The sequence below is a fragment of the Macaca nemestrina genome, chromosome 3, assembly GCF_043159975.1.
Source record: "Macaca nemestrina isolate mMacNem1 chromosome 3, mMacNem.hap1, whole genome shotgun sequence".
Classification (NCBI taxonomy): domain Eukaryota; kingdom Metazoa; phylum Chordata; class Mammalia; order Primates; family Cercopithecidae; genus Macaca; species Macaca nemestrina.
In genome coordinates this window covers 33,532,036-33,548,638 of record NC_092127.1, presented here as the reverse complement: position 1 = coordinate 33,548,638, position 16,603 = coordinate 33,532,036, and the positions used below count along the sequence as shown (strand labels likewise).

General features: G+C 36.5%; 1 long non-coding RNA gene across 4 annotated transcripts in view; it reads right to left on the bottom strand.

Annotated features, from left to right (window-relative positions):
• LOC139362158 (uncharacterized) overlaps positions 1 to 14,016 on the bottom strand; it is a 37,691-nt gene extending 23,675 nt beyond the window's left edge. For 3 of the 4 annotated variants that reach the window (XR_011620507.1, XR_011620506.1, XR_011620505.1), the window contains exon 1: positions 13,842 to 14,016. This is a non-coding gene — a long non-coding RNA (uncharacterized lncRNA). Of the gene's footprint in view, positions 1 to 117; positions 251 to 13,841 lie in introns of all 4 variants that reach the window. The other variant, XR_011620508.1, reaches the window with a different exon arrangement.
• Between the last annotated feature and the right edge of the window lie 2,587 nt (positions 14,017 to 16,603).

Sequence of the window (16,603 nt, the reverse complement as noted above, 5' to 3'; positions counted from 1 at the left end):
GCCAGAGTGCTCTGTAATGTAGGTCCCCCATCCCCTTCCTCCCCACTGGGTGGGAGCTCTCTCCCGAGGTTTCCAGCCACCACTGCCAGTGTGTTCAGGCCAGCAACAGATCTGTACCTCTGTGGGATGGAGCTCTCACATGGAGAGGCAGGCCACAATCTTTGCTGTTCTGCAGTCTTCAATGAAGATGTCTTCAGGTACTAGAAAATCTGAGGTAACTAGAGTGGACGCCCAGCATACTGCAGCAGCCCTGTGGAAAAGTAGCCTTACTGCTTGTTACATGGGTCCCTGATCCCATATCTCCTCTCTGGGTTGGTCCTCCCAGCCTGGCTGTTCAGCCACCTCCAACTGGAACTATCAAGCCAGTAGCAACTTCCTGGGACAGAGTACCCAGTGGGAGGAGCAGGTGGCCATTTTTGCTTTCTCACAGCCCTTGCCCTTGCTGTTTCCAGGCTCTGGAGAGCACCCAGGATTATGGACTGGTCCAGACCCCCAGGACAGAGCACCCATTTCACGGAAAAGTAGCTGGACTGTTCTCCATGCATGCTCCCATCCTCACTTCTCCTCACTGAGCAGGGCTGCCTGACCTGACACTTCAGCACAACCACCCTGCTGCTGCCTGACTACTTCAACAGCCTAGCAGTTAGAGGAATAGCCACATGAAGAGATGAGAAAGAACCAATGCAAGAACTCCGACAACTCAAATGGCCAGTGTCTTATGTCCTCCAAATAAACACACTAGTTCTTTAACAAAGGTTCTTAACCAGACTGACTTGGCTAAAATGATAGAAATAGAATTCAGAATATAGATTGGAACAAAGATCAGTGAGATTCAGGAGAACAGCAAAAACCAATCCAAGGAAATTAAGAATCACAATAAAATGATACTGGAGCTCATAGATGAACTAGCTGGTAAAAAAAAAAAGAACCTCACTGGTCTGATAGAGCTGAAAACACACTACAAGAATTTCACAATGCAGTCACAAGTATTGACAGCAGAATAGACCAAACTGAGGGAAAAAATCTTGGAACTTGAAGGCTGGTTCTCTGAAATAAGACAGTCAAACAAAAATAAAGGAAAAAAGAATGAAAAGGAATGAGCAAAACCTTGGAGAAATATGGGATTATGTAAGGAGGCCAAATTTATGAATCATTCGCATCTCTGAAAGGGAGAGGGAGAAAGCAAATAACCTGAAAAACATATTTCAGTATAGAGTCCACGAAAACTTCTCCAACCATGCTAGAGTGGCCAAGAGTCAAACTCAGGAAATAGAGAGAACCCTTGTAAGATTCCACGCAAGAAGATCATCCTCAAGGCACATAGCAATCAAGTTTTACATGGTTGAAATGAAAAAATGAATGTTAAAGACAGCTAGAGTATTGGGAGAACCCTCTCCCAATGTTTAACCTGGGTTCTTTTCTATTTCCTAAGTGTCTCGGCTGGGTTGAGAAATAAAGGGAAAGAGCACAAGAGAGAGAAATTTAAAGCTGGGTGTCCAGGGGAGACATCACATGTTAGCAGGATCCGTGATATTCCCCGAGCCGTAAAACCAGCAAGTTTTTATTAGCGATTTTCAAAAGGGGAGGGAATGCACGAATAGGGTGTGGGTCACAGAGATCACATGCTTCACAAGGTAATAAAATATCACAAAGCAAATGGAGACAGGGCGAGATCACAGGACCACCGGAGGAGGTGAAATTAAAATTGCTAATGAAGTTTCGGGCACACATCGTCATTGATAACATCTTATCAGGAAACAGGGTTTGTGAGAAGATAACCTGTCTGACCACAATTTATTAGGTGGGAATTTTCTCATCCTAATAAACCTGGGAGCACTATAGGAGACTGGGGCTGGTTTATTTCATCCCTTCGGCTTCAACCATAAAAGATGGCACGCTTTGAGAGGGCCGTTCATAGGCCTACTCTCAGGGCGCGTTCTCTTTCTCAGGGATGGTCCTTACTGAGAAAAAGAATTCAGCAATATTTCTCCTATTTGCTTTTGAAAGAGGAGAAATATAGTTCTGTTCCATCCGGCTCACTGGCAGCCAGTTCAAAGTTACCTCTCTTGTTCCATGAACATTGCTGTTATACTGTTCTTTTTTTTAAGATGCCCAGATTTCATATTCAAACACACATGCTCTACAAACAATTTGTGCAGCTGACACAATCACAGGGTCCTGAGGTGACATTCATCCTCCTCAGTTTACAAAGAAGATGACGGGATTAAGAGAGTAAAGTAAAGACAGCCATAGGAAATCACAAGAATATTCATTGGGGAAGTGATAAGTGTCCATGAAATCGTCACAATTTATGTTCAGAGATTACAGTAAAGACAGGCATAAGAAATTATAAAAGTATTAATTTTGGGGAACTAGTAAATGTCCATGAAATCTTCAGTTTATGTTCTTCTGCCGCAGCTTCAGTCGGTCCCTCCGTTCAGGGTCCCTGACTTCCCGCAACACTAGAGAGAAAGGGGAGATCACCTACAAAGGGAATCCCATCAGGCTAACAGTGGACATCTCAGTAGAAACCCTACAAGCCAGAAGAGATTTGAGGCCTATATTCAATATTCTTAAAGAAAAAAATCTTCAACCAAAAATTTCATATCCAGCCAAAATAAGCTCCTTAAGTGAAGGAGAAATAAGATCCTTTCCAGATAAGCAAATGCTAAGAGAGTTTGTTATCATCAGACCTGCTTTACAAGAGATATTGAAAGAAGCACTAAGTATGGAAGGAAAGACAGTTACTAACCACTACAAAAACACATCTAAGTATACAGAGCAGTGATACTATAAATCAACCTCACAAACAAGCTGGCATAATAACCAATTAACACCACAATGACAGGTTCAAATCCACACATATCAATACTAATCTTGAATGTAAATGTGCTAAATGCCCCATTTAAAAGGCAATTAGTACAATAGTAATCTGCAGCAAGCTGGATAAAACAGCAAGACCCAATGGTATGCCATCTTCGAGAGTCCCATTTCACACACAATGACATCCATAGGCTCAAAATAAAGGGATGGAAGAAAATCTACCAAGAAAATAGAAATCAGAAAAAAGCAGGGGTTCCAATCCTAACTTCAGACAAAACAGACTTTAAACCAACAAAGATCAAAAAAGACAAAGAAGGGCATTACGTAACGGTAAAGAGTTCAATTCAGTAAGAAGACTTAACTATCCTAAATATAGATACATCCAACACAGGAGCACTCAGATTCATAAAGCAAGTTCTTAGAGACCTACCAACAGACTTATACTCCCACACAATAATAGTGGGAGACTTCAATGCCCCACTGATAATATTAGTCAGAACACTGAGGCAGAAAATTAACAAAGATATTCAGGACTTGAACTCAACATTGAACCAAATGGCTCTGACAGATGTATACAGAACTATCCACCCCCAAACAACACAATATACATTATTCTTCCCATCCCCATGTGGCACATATTCTAAAATCAAGCACAAAATTAGATATAAAACAATTCTCAGCAGATGCAAAAGAATAGAAGTCACACCAAACACGCTCTCGCACCACAGCACAATAAAAACAGAAATCAAGACTGAAAAAAATCACTCAACACAAAGCAACTATGTGGAAATTAAACAACCTGCTCCTGAATGACTTTTGGGTAGATAACGAAATTAAGGCAGAAATCAAGAAGTTCTTTGAAACTAATCAGAACAAAGAGAAAACATAGCAGGATCTCGGAGACACAGCTAAGGCAGTGTTTAGAAGGAAACTTAGAGAACTACATGCCCACATCAAAAAGCTAGAAAGATTTCAAATTAACAACTTAATATCAAATCTAGAAGAACTAGAGAAGCAAGGCCAATCCAACCCCAAAGCTGGCAGAGAAAAAAATTAACTAAAATCAGCCCTGAACTGAAGGAAATCAAGACACCAAAAAATATTCAAAAGATCAGTGAATCCAGGAGTTGGCATTTTGAAAAAACTAATAAGATAGATTGCTAGCTAGAGTGATACAGAAGAAAAAAGAGAAGATCCAAATAAACACAATCAGCAATGACAAAGGGGATATTACCACTGAACCCACAGAAATACAAATAACTATCAGAGACTACTATGCACACCAACAAGAAAACCTAGAAAAGATGGATAAATTCCTGGACACATACACCCTTCCAATACTCAATCAAGAAGAAATTGCTTCCTTGAACAGACCAATAATGAGATTTGAAATTGAATCACTAACAAATAACCTACCAACCAAAAGAAGCCCAGAACTAGACAGATTCATAGTCAAATTCTACCAGATATACAAAGAAGAGCCTACACAAAGTACCATTCCTACTGAAACTATTCCCAAAAATTGAGAAGGAAGGACTTCTCCCCAACTTACTCTATGAGACCAGCCTCATCCTGATACCAAAACATGGCAGAGACACAACAAAGAAAATTTCAGGTCAATATCCTTGATGAACATTAATGTAAAAATCCTCAACAAAACACTGGCAAACCAAATTCAGCAGCACATCAGAAAGCTTATCCACCACGATCAAGTAGGCTTTATTTCTGGGATATAAGTTTGGTTCAAAATAAGCAAATCAATAAATGGGATTCATCACGTAAACAGAACTAAAGACAAAAACCACACAATCATCCCCATAGATGCAGAACGACTTTTGATAAAATTCCAAACCTTTTTATGTATTTAAAAAAAAAAACTCAATAAACTAGGCATTGAAGGGATGTGCCTCAAAATCATAAGAACTATTTAAGACAAACTCACAGTCGGCATCAACTCAATGGGCAAAAGCTGGAAGCATTTCCTTTAAAAACTGGGACAAGACAAGGATGTGCTCTCTCATCACTCCTATTCAATATAGTTTTGGAAGTTCTGGCCAGATTAATCAGGTAAAAGGAAGAAATAAAGGGCATCCAAATAGAGAGAGCAGTCAAACTAGCCCAGTTTGCAAATGACATGATTCTGTATCTAGAAAACCCCATAGTCTTGGCTCAAAAGCTCCTTAAGCTGATAAACAACTTTAGCGAAGTTATAGGATACAAAATCACCACACAAAAATCAGCATTCTTATACTCCAACAACAGCCAAGCTGAGAGTCAAATCAGGAACACAATCCCATTCACAGCTACTATAAAAAAGAATAAATATCTAGGAATACAACAAATCAGGTGAAAGATCACTACAATGAGAATTACAATACACTGTTTACAGAAGTCAGAGATGACACAAACAAATGGAAAAATATTCCATGTACATGATAGGAAGAATCAATATCTTTAAAATGACCATATTGCTCAATGCAATTTAGAGATTCATTGTTATTCCTCTCAAACTACCAATGGCATTCTTCACAGAATTAGGGGGAAAAAACCCTATTTTAAAATTCATATGGAATCAAAAAAGAGCCCAAATAGCCAAGGCAATCCTGAGCAAAATGAACAAAGCTGGAGGCATTATGTTACCTGACTTCAAACTATTCTACAGGGCTACAATAAACAAAATAGCATAGTACTGGTACAAAAACATACACATAGACCAATGGAACAGAACACAGAGCCCAGAAATAATGCCATGCAGCTACAACCATCTGACCTTTGACAAAGGTGAAAAAAAGCAATGGGGGAAGGACTCCTATTTAATTAATGATGCTGGGATAACTGGCTAGCCATATGCAGAAGATTGAAACTGGATCCCTTGCTTACACCATACATAAAAATCAACTCTAGATGGGTTAAAGACTTAAATGTAAAACTGAAAATTATAAAAACCTTGGAAGACAACCTAGGTAATACCATTCTGAAGATAAGAACTGGCAAATATTTCATTATGAGAATGCCCAAAGTAATTGCATCAAAAGCAAAAATTGAGAAGTGGTTTCTAATTAAACTAAAGAGCTTCTACAGAGCAAAATAAACTGTCAACAGAGTAAATAGACAACCTACAGAATGGGAGAAAATTTTTGCAAATTATGTAGACAAAGGTCTAATATTCAGCCTCTATAAAGAACTTAAACAAATGTATAAGAAAAAAAAAACAAACCCACTAAAAAGTGGATAAAGGGCATGAATAGACACTATTTAAAAGAAGATGTACATGTAACCAAGAAGGATATGGAAAAAACCTCAATATCACAGATAATTAGAGAAATGCAAATCAAAACCGAAATGAGATACCATTTCAAACCAGAGTGGCTATTACTAAAAAGTCAAAAAATAATAGATGCTTGTAAGGTTGTGAAGAAGAGGAAGACTTATATACTGTTGGTGGAAGTGTAAGTTCGTTCAACCACTGTGGAAAGCTTTGAGGCAATTCCTCAAAGAGCTAAAAACAGAACTATCCTTCAACTCAGCAATCCCATTACTTGGTATATACCCAAAGGAATATAAATCATTCTACCATAAATACACATGCATGTGTATGTTCATTGTAGCACTATTCACAATATCAAAGACATGGCATCAACTTAAATGCCCATTGATGGTAGACTGGATAAAGAACATGTGGTACATAAACACCGTGGACTACTATGCAGCCATTAAAAAGGATAAGATAATGTCCTTTGTAGGAATATAGATGGAGCTGGACGCCATTATCCTAAACAAACTAATGCAAGAACAGAAAAACAAATACCGGGCCGGGTGCAGTGGCTCATGCCTGTAATCCCAGCACTTTGGGAGGCCAAGGTGGGAGGATCATGAAGTCAGGAGATCGAGACCACAGTGAAACCCAGTCTCTACTAAAAATACAAAAAATTAGCTGGGCTTGGTGGCGGGTGCCTGTAGTCCCAGCTAGTTGGGAGGCTGAGGCAGGAGAATGCCGTGAACCTGGGAGGCGGAGCTTGCAGTGAGCCGAGATAGCACCACTGCACTCCAGCCTGGGCAACAGAGTGAGACTCTGTCTCAAAAAAAGAAAAGAAAAACAAATACCGTGTGTTCTCACTTATGAGTGGGAGTTAAATGGTGAAAACACATGGACACAGAGAGGAACAACAGATACTGGGGCCTACTTGAAGATGGAGGGTGGGAGGAGGGAGAGGAACAGAAAAAAACAACTGTTAGGTACTAGGATTAGTACCTGGGTGACTAAATAATCTGTACAAGAAACCCCCATGAGTTTACCTATGTAACAAACCTGTACATGTACTCCTGAACCTAAAATAAAAGTTAAAAAAAGAAAAAAAAATTCTACACTAGAACTTCAATTCTGAGCACATGAGATCCTTAAAAACAAAAAGGAAATAAACAAGCAAGTGTGTTTTTTGGAAATGTCAGCAGGTTTAGTGGTAGTACAATTTAATCAAGATAGTGAGGAGAGACTTGAGATTGTTTCTCATTCATAAGGAAGGAACAAGGAGAAAAGGAGAGTTGAATTACAAAGAAAAAAGATGCTTATTTTGGAGCAGTATACGGAAGGAAGGTAGAAGGAAATGGGATTTGGAGATTCAGGTTAAATGAATATCTTTGGTAAGTAGAAAGATCCCATTTTCATCAGCAGGAGCAAAGGAATAGAGAAAGAATGAACAGAGAGATATTTTAAGGCAGACGTGGGGTAGTGAGAGCAGCTTCCTTTCTCTCTCTCTTTTTTTTTTTTTTAGTATATTTCTCAATTTAGCACAGAAGTGTATAGTCTTGTCTTATTTTCAAAATCATCACATGTGTATTATTCTTGGATCCTTAACTATATTGAGAGCACCTTACATTTCCTCAGAGATTATGAGAAAAATGAATTTTAGATCAAGAAGGGTCTTAAGAAGCATGTAATTAGCATCGATTATACCTGTATTATGTTATAAGCACTGTTTAAAGGGTGTACATGCATTTCTCTAGACAAATCCTTCTTTTCCTTTTCTTTTTTTTTTTTTTCCCCAACAGATGATTAAATGAAGATCCAAAGAGGCTACCTGGAGGAAGTCACACACAGTAGCTAATAACAGTGTTGGGGATAAGAATCCAGATGTTTTAATTTCCAGGTCTTGGCCTGTTTTCCTCTGTCTAAATCCTGCTGCATGCAGTTCAGCAGCTTCCAGTGCTGGATGATAGGCAAGCTGAAAGCGTGTTCCCTGAGTGAGGATTAACAATAGGCATGTGGCCTCGTTTTTAAAATCTTCAACTCACAGGCCTTGTCACAGGTTTGTACCCCAGGCTCTTCTTTTTTCTTTTTGAAAGCTTCAGTCATACAGAGAAGGATAATAAAGCCAATACTCCTCTTGCTGAGGTTTTATGAGTTTCTGTGCTGAAGACAGCATGCCAGAAGCTATTTTGGGCTATATGGTTTAAAATAATGAGAAAACCAACACCAGCAGCTGGGTGAACTGAACACAATGCAAACAAGTAGCACTGAGCACACACGCACAGTGGGGACCCGCTCCACGGGTTTATAGCTTTTGGGAGTTCTGCTGCAGTTCGTTTTTCCTGAGAGAACACTGACTACATTGGCGCTTTGCTAGTCTGGAGGTATCCAGTCCCAGCTTTAATGAAAGGCCTCACTGCCAGCAGTTCAGCCAAGAAGGGAACTCCCACTCCTGAGCATCATTTTGCACTGAATGGGTATGAAGCAATTAATTATGAAACCTTGCTTCTATATTGTTGCTATGGAAATCTGTGGGAAGGAAACATTAAATGTTGTAGGAAATAATTCGAGAATAATGAGCTGAGAGGGACAGACAATCACCATCTCAATTATTTCCATCATCACATTGTCAGGTGGAAAAAGTAAAAATCTATGGAAAGTCTATGCACGTTAATTTTCCTTTGTTGGAATTTGAGTATCTCTAAAAAGTATAATGCATTCATATCAGCATTCATATGAGGCTTCCACACTTTTTTAAAGAGTATTGAATAATAATAGCAATAGCAAGGTACCTAAAACTCCAGATTAACTAATTATACTCCCCCAAAGCAATGAATGTAAACATTTGGTTCACATCTTTAACAATTCAAGAATATACACACTCATAGTTTTGTACTTAAATTTTTATTTTTTTCAGAAAATCCTCATTAAAATACTCGTAAATTCCAAAAAGTTCGTGTGTCAAAGAAGCCATAATCCTTCAAAATGGAGAAAAGGATTAAGAGAAATAAGTCATTCTGTGACAAAAATAAGTTCTTAAGCTCACGTGTCAGTTTTAACAAAGTTTCATAGCTTATTGCATTAGCTTCTGTCTTTGGTTATATCATGTCAAGTCGGGGCATGCCATTTGACCCATTACTTAAAAAGAAATATTTATAAATTTCCTTTGGTCATCAAAGCTGGCAGAAGTGGAATTTAGAATGATGATATTTCCATCCTTCCTGAGCTCAACTGAGCACAATATGAGTCTTGAGTAATAGAGAACAATGGGGCTACGGTAGAAAAGCACAGTTAAGCTAGAGTTTTCTGTGAGCTGGTTATGATGCATGAGTACCAGAGTATTAATTGTCAAATACAATTTTCAGTAATTCAAAACATAGCTGTCATACAGATATAAATGAAGATGTGTCAAATACAATAGAACTCATGAACAAATAAACAGTAAGGTGCTAAAAATGGTTAAAAAACCATTGAGTATAGGCATTTGAGAAAAACAAGCATTTGACTATGATCTCTAGGTTAGATTTTTAAAAAATTTTTAGTGTCCTACAGGGTAATGATGACACCATTACTTTTAAGATATTTTTCCAATGGACAGAAATACACAAATTAACATACAACTTCACAGTGTCTAGGCCCGAATTTTTAAAAAAATAGCAATGACAATCACAGGCAAATTACTCTAAATAGTCCTTGGATTGGCTTGCTAACCAGTGCTCCAGTGTGATTTGGAAATGATATACTGTGCTCTTTTTATTTAGAAGTTTTGGATATGCTTTCTTAACAGTTCCTCTATTTTGATAATAAACAACTTCTAAAACTTTTTCTTGATTTCAAAAGAGGCTGGCTGCATTATGTTTGGCCTGATATTTTACTCATGTGCAGAAAACACTGTGAATTAATCATATAAGACTCCTTGAGCTTGGAGCACAGGACAAATACTGAAGCTAAAAAATTGACATTTGTGTGGAAATTTCATTTTGGAAATAAAGATTGGGTCTTTTACATGCCTCTATTATTCTTCTATCTCAAACCTAAGTAATAGACTGTGGAAAGATATTATTGCTAATATAAAGAATGAAGAATTATCCTTCAATTTGATTAAGCTCTAGTGTTACATTTTCACAATCCTAAAGTTTGTAGAAGTAATGATGTATTCTGATCAGTAAACCAGTGTAAGAAATTCAAGCAGCTGAGTTTAAACAGAAATAACATTTGTCCTAAGAATCCTATTATTGGGTATGTAACCAAAGGAATATAAATCGTTCTGCCCTAAAGACACATGCACCCATGTGTTCATCACAGCACTATTTGCAATAGCAAAGACATGGAATCAACCTAATCGTCCATCGATAGTAGAGTGGATAAATAAAATGTGGGACATATGCAACATGGAATACTAGGCAGACATAAAAAAGAAAGAGATCATGTCCTTTGCAGCAACATGGATGGAGCTAGAGGCCATTATCTAAGCAAACTAACCCAGAAACTGAAAACCAAGTATCACATGTTCTCACTTATAAGTGGGAGCTAAACAGTAAGAACACATGGACACAAAGAGATTACTTGAATGTGGAGGGTGGGAGAAGGGGGAAGATCTCCCTCAGTACCCATAGTACCTATTGAGTACTATGCTTATTACCTGAGTAAGGAAATAATCAGTACACTAAACCCCCTAGACATACAGTTTACTTGTATAGCAAACCTACTATTTTACCCGGAACCTAAAATAAAAGTTAAAAACAAAAAAATAACTTCCTATCTAAAAATTAAAAAGAAAAGAAACTTAAGCAGTCAGATTAATTGGCCTCTTCAAAAAATAAAAAACCCAAAATCAAAATTATTACACCCATCTATTTTGTTCAAAGATTCACCTTAAGTTTATGAATTTGAATTTTTACGTGAAAATGTTTCTAGATAGTGGTTTCATGAGGATTTTTTTTTTCTCAAATGGCTAGCAGATTTAATGTATTAAAAGCTTGGTTTCATTATTTTCTGAGAATGTTAGATGTATACTATATAAGTGATTAATCTGAGAGTTTTTATTATCTAGTGTAATAATATCCCCCAGAGGAAAGAAAATATTTTAAGTTCACACAAAGAGAGGAAAAGGCTTTTCTCAGTTGCAGACACATCACTTTCTGCTTCAATTCAGCAGCCTCAGCTCCTGGTGGAGGATAAAAATTAAGCACAAATCCAGGTTTCAAAAGTCTACTCTAGTTTTGATTGTTCAAAAGATAATTTTGTAATTGATTTGAACTCACACATAGCAAAATGAACAAACAAAAGAAGGCTAACAAACCAAATTTTATGTTGTGTTTGACCTGATAGGATAGATTTCTAGCATCCTGGTGGAGATTCTTAATCACAGACATATTAACCCACCCACATATACACACAGGGTGTTCCCTAAACTATGCAATGGTGGCTAACGCTCTACCAGTTTTTGCCTCTGGTTGGGGAGAGAGAACTCAAACCGTGAGTTAAATAATGCACAGACAGACCAATAGCCTTGGCTAAGAAATAGAAACAAAGACAAAAATATTAGGAGGAAAAAAGATGAAGTTCTAGTACCACTTGAGATCCTGAGAATCATGAAAACATAGGCTTCAGCCTGAAAAATGATGAATTGCATTTTTCTGACAATGCACATGATTATCTATGACAGATGCATCCACTTGGGCATCTTGTAAATAACCTCTAAAAATGTCCAAATTTAATTTTAGAACATAAAAATATGATTCTCATGTAAATATTGAATATACGTATATCAAGGATTTTATGCAACTGAGTAATTAATGCAGATATCAGGAAAAATGATTTTTTAAAGTTTAAACAATCATTCTGGGGAACTGGCTATTTCTAGGCAGCAATGCTCTTGTGTGGTAGTCTTTTGATTTTAAAGTTTTGGGTATTTCCTAGGGTATTTAAAAGAAACTCAGTTTATATGTTTTGAGATAGTATTTGGAGAGCGATATTATGGTTTAAAATAAAAATAACATGCTTGAAAATAAATATAGTTTATATTTAGTTAATAAATATAAGAGTTAAATAACATTTATTTTAAAGATGCATTTAAAAAACTGACTATAATATGGCCTTCAAGTAAATTCATAAAGCAAAAAACTTAAAAAATCTCCTGATTAGAAGCAACTCAAACTTAAGCATAATGTTCTTAGAGTAATGTGGACTGCTTGCTGATTCTAGCTTTAAACATTTATACATTATAAATTTACATTATAAATTTAAACATTTATACCATTCCTATTTTCATTTTTTATTTATATATTTTTAGAGTTAAGATCTTGCTCTGTTACCCAGGCTGGAGTGTAGTGGCATGATCACAGCTCATTATAGCCTAAAACTTCTGGACTTAAGCAATCCTCCTGCTTCCCAAGTAGCTGGGACTATAGGCACCCACCACTATGCCACACTTATTTTTACTTTTGTAGAGACAGGGCATTGCTATGTTGCCCAGGCTGGTCTCAAACTCCTGGCCTCAAGCAATCCTCCCACCTTGGCTTCTCAAAGTTATGTGATCACAGGCATGAGCCACTACTCCTGGCCCCATTGCTATTTTGATTGCATATTGAGACTTAAAGACTGAATTTCTTAGCCTTAACTAAAAACAGAATATACATTTCTATTAACCAAAAAAGACAAATAATGTTTTCTATTTTATTGTCTGATAGATTATAGTTTTTTCAAATATTCAATTCACATGAATTATACACAATTTATTTTGGTGGCATAAATATTTTCACACCTTATGTACTATCATTTTAAATTATGTAAGTGACACTGTGATTAGTATATTAGTTCATTTTAAATAGCATCATAATATTGATGACCTTTTGCCATTATATATTGATTGTATGATCAACAGAGTCTGCACTTTAACAAGATTCTCAGATGACTTATATGCACATTTGATTCTGAAAAACACTGATGTAAGAAAAATAAGTAGAATTCAGATTCTAATATTGTCCTTGCCATTCAGTAGCTTTGTAATCTTACAACCTGACATAAACTCTTTTTTCATCTATTAAACAGGACAATAAAGCCTGCCTTTTAAGGCTGTTGTAAGTACTAAATAATTTTGTTACCTATAAATTTCCCGGTAAATTCAAGTCTCTATAAATGTTAGCCATCACAATAATATCATTTTAAAAAGTCAGACTAAAGTTTCCATTGAAAAATCTTAGATCTAAAGCAAGTAATTATAATATTCGGTCTCCTAATCTCTACTAAATAAAACAGTTGAGTGGGCACATATATTTTATTTAGGGCAAATTTTCAATTTCTCAAGTAATTGTCTCTAGATTAGTGCTTCCAAGAGTAGTTCCTGATTCAGTAACATTTCATTTCCTAGGAATTTGTTAGAAATGCAAATTATCCAGGCCAGTCCTTACCTAATGATAAGAAACTGTAAGAAGAGGGCCCAGCAATCTGTGTTTAACAAGTTTCCTAGGTGATTCTGAAACATACTAAAGTTTGAGAACTATTGCTCTAGATCAACCTTCAGGAATATTTAACCCAATTAATTTTGTGAGATGATCTAGTGAACACTTTTGGAGCAGACATCCAATCCACGATGATCATGCATCTAAATGTTGCTTAATGCATCTCCTTGGCATCAACTTCCATCCCTGGACCTGAGTGCACACCATTTCTCTATAATGGCTATACTTCCTAATTCTAAATATTTGGCATTTTCAGTGAAATGTATTACAGTAATAATTTTTCTAAGAGAGAAGAATTTTGTTTTTACCTTGCTGGCAACCTCAATGAAGCTGCTTCCATACTTCTTCCTGGAGGGCTTTTGGCTGCTGTGATCCCGTAGCCAGCTATAGGCACATAGTGTCAGGAACACCTAGAGGTATTTTTGCAGCTACAGAATCTTCTGTTAACTTTCCTGTCCTTGTTCTGTTTACGGCAATGTTCATCCTGAGCTTCACAGTGCATCATGTTGCCAGGGGGACTTAGCAACAAAAGCAGCAGAGGAAGTGAAGGGATACATTTAAAAAATGTAGATCTAAACCTAATTTTTGTTTTTGGTTAAAATGAATTCCTAGATGTTAGTTATAGAAACTGCATGCTTCATTCATCATAAGTCTGTCTAAAATCCCTTGACTTAAAAATAAGAAATTACAGGTACTGGACCATATACCCTGTGATAAATACAGTGAGATTGACTGTCTTGGTCCATTGAGGCTACTATAACAAAATACCACAAACTGCATAGCTTATAAATGATTTATAATTTATTTCTCATGATGCTAAAAGCTAGAAAGTCCAAGATAAAGGACTGAGAGATTGGATATGTGGTGACGGTTTGCTTTATGATTCATAGAGGCTTTCTTCTTAATGTGTCCTCACAAGTGGCAAGAGGCAAAGTAGTTCTCTGGGGTCACTTTTATAAGGGCACAGATTCCATTCACCTCCCAAAAGCTCCACCTTTTAATATCTTCGCATTAGTGATTACCTTTCAACATATGAATTTTAGGAGGAAATAAACATTCATTTGATAGCACTGACTATGGAAATAAATTGCAGATTTAATGAGAATCTTCAGGTGATAAACAAGATTGCATATTTGGACTCTATAAAGTGGCCAGTAAGATATAGAATATCAGGGGATAGAAAGAATTGAATGGTTATGTGGTTAGTTACTCAGCTAGTTAATGAATTCATTCCCTTTGCAGCAGTGATTAAGGGAACAGTATTCATGAATTGGATTTTTTTCATTGAGAGATAATCCATTAGCTAAATAAAGAAACATCTATACCCTTAATACGGACTTCAAAGACTTCATAGTCTAGACTCAGGCTGCCTTGCTGACTTACTTTCCTACTGTGCTTCACCTCGCTCATTTTGCTGGTTTTTGAACATATTCAGCACACTCCTCAAGGCCTCTAGTTTGGAATGCTTTTCCCCCACTGTCTTATTCTATGTTGTGTTGCTATGACAGAATACCACGGACGGGGTAATGCATAATGATCAGAAATTTATTTGGCTCACAGTTCTGGAGGCTGGGAAGTTTCAGAGCTTAGCTCTGGCATCTTGTAAGGGTCTTTGTACAGGGTTATTCCACGGGGGAAGGAGGAAGAACAAGGGAGGGTAAGAGTGCTTAAAAGCAAATCCTCCCCTAAAAGCTCTTTCCTAAAGGCATAGAGACCCCTTTAAAGGCCTCACTTCTTAATCCTGTTAAGTTGGCAATTAAGTATAAACACAAAATTTGCGGGGGACAAACATTCAAACCATAGAATCCGCTTTATACATGACTTATGCTCATACTATTCAGGTTTCTGTTCATATTATCTTGTGTTTTGTTTTCATTTCTTTTTCTAATTTTTCCTTTTGTCTCATAAGAGAATGTTTAGATTCCTGTCCCTACCTAATAGCACCCCTGAAATTATCTATTCCTCTTCTTTATTCATCTTTATAGCACTAACACTATACAACACATTTTATTTTATTTGTATCTTTCCTCTTCACTATGGTATATGCTTTAAGAGGAGCAGGAATTTGTTTTTTCTTCTTCATGGCTGTAACACCAATATGTAGAACAGAGCCTGATGAGTAGGCAGTTGGGTAACATTTGTTAAATAAATGAATGAATAAATAACTTAGTGTTTTTCCAGTTTCGCTTGTGATAAACAGGCTACTTACTGTCTTGTCAGGCAACCAAGTGCAATCTTCAACAATGCACTTTGTCCGAATGTTCTTCAGAAATTAAGTCAAAACTTTCTCTCTGGGTAACTTTTCCCATTTGTGCTATTTGATAAAAACAGTGCTTAACATCGACTGAGCTCATCCTATGTTCTACACTGTGAATAGTGTGCATCATACTTTTCAGTGTGAAAGAATAATCAGTGAAAAAATCCAATTAATGAATACTGTTCTCTTAATCAGAGTTATGAAGGGAATAAATTCATGATTTAATAATCAAACCCTATGAAATGCACCAAGTTTTTATGGAGCCTTAACAGAGAAAGAGCTCAGTAAATGTTAGCCATGCAGGAGGAATAATAATAATAATAATAATAATAATAATAATAATAATATTAAACAACAAATCCTAATTCTTCTTCCATAGGAAAGTCTCTAAATTTGGAGATAGTTGCCACAAAATGTTGAGTCTTCTTTCTTCTCTTTAAATGCCTTCAGCTTTTAGAATATTTTCTTCTTCTTCAGTTTTCATGGATGTTCTGTTTGTGCAGTTTATAAATAGCCTGTTTATAATGTATTCCAAGATGGGAAACAATATTCTAGCTACAATTTAGCCTAGTGTAGAGTTTAGGCAATATAAGATGGAAATGATGCCATAAATACAGTCTTACATTGTGGCAGGTTTCAATTTAATGTTAATAATTAATTTCAGTGAATGTGTTAGTCAAAATCACATGTGTTTTCTCATTTCAAGTAGTCTTAAGCAAATTTACTCTCAAAGTAGTTGAATGTAAGTGGTGAAATGTAAAATATTCTACAATTATTTACATAGTTTCTTTTTCTTAAATTTTAATAAATTAT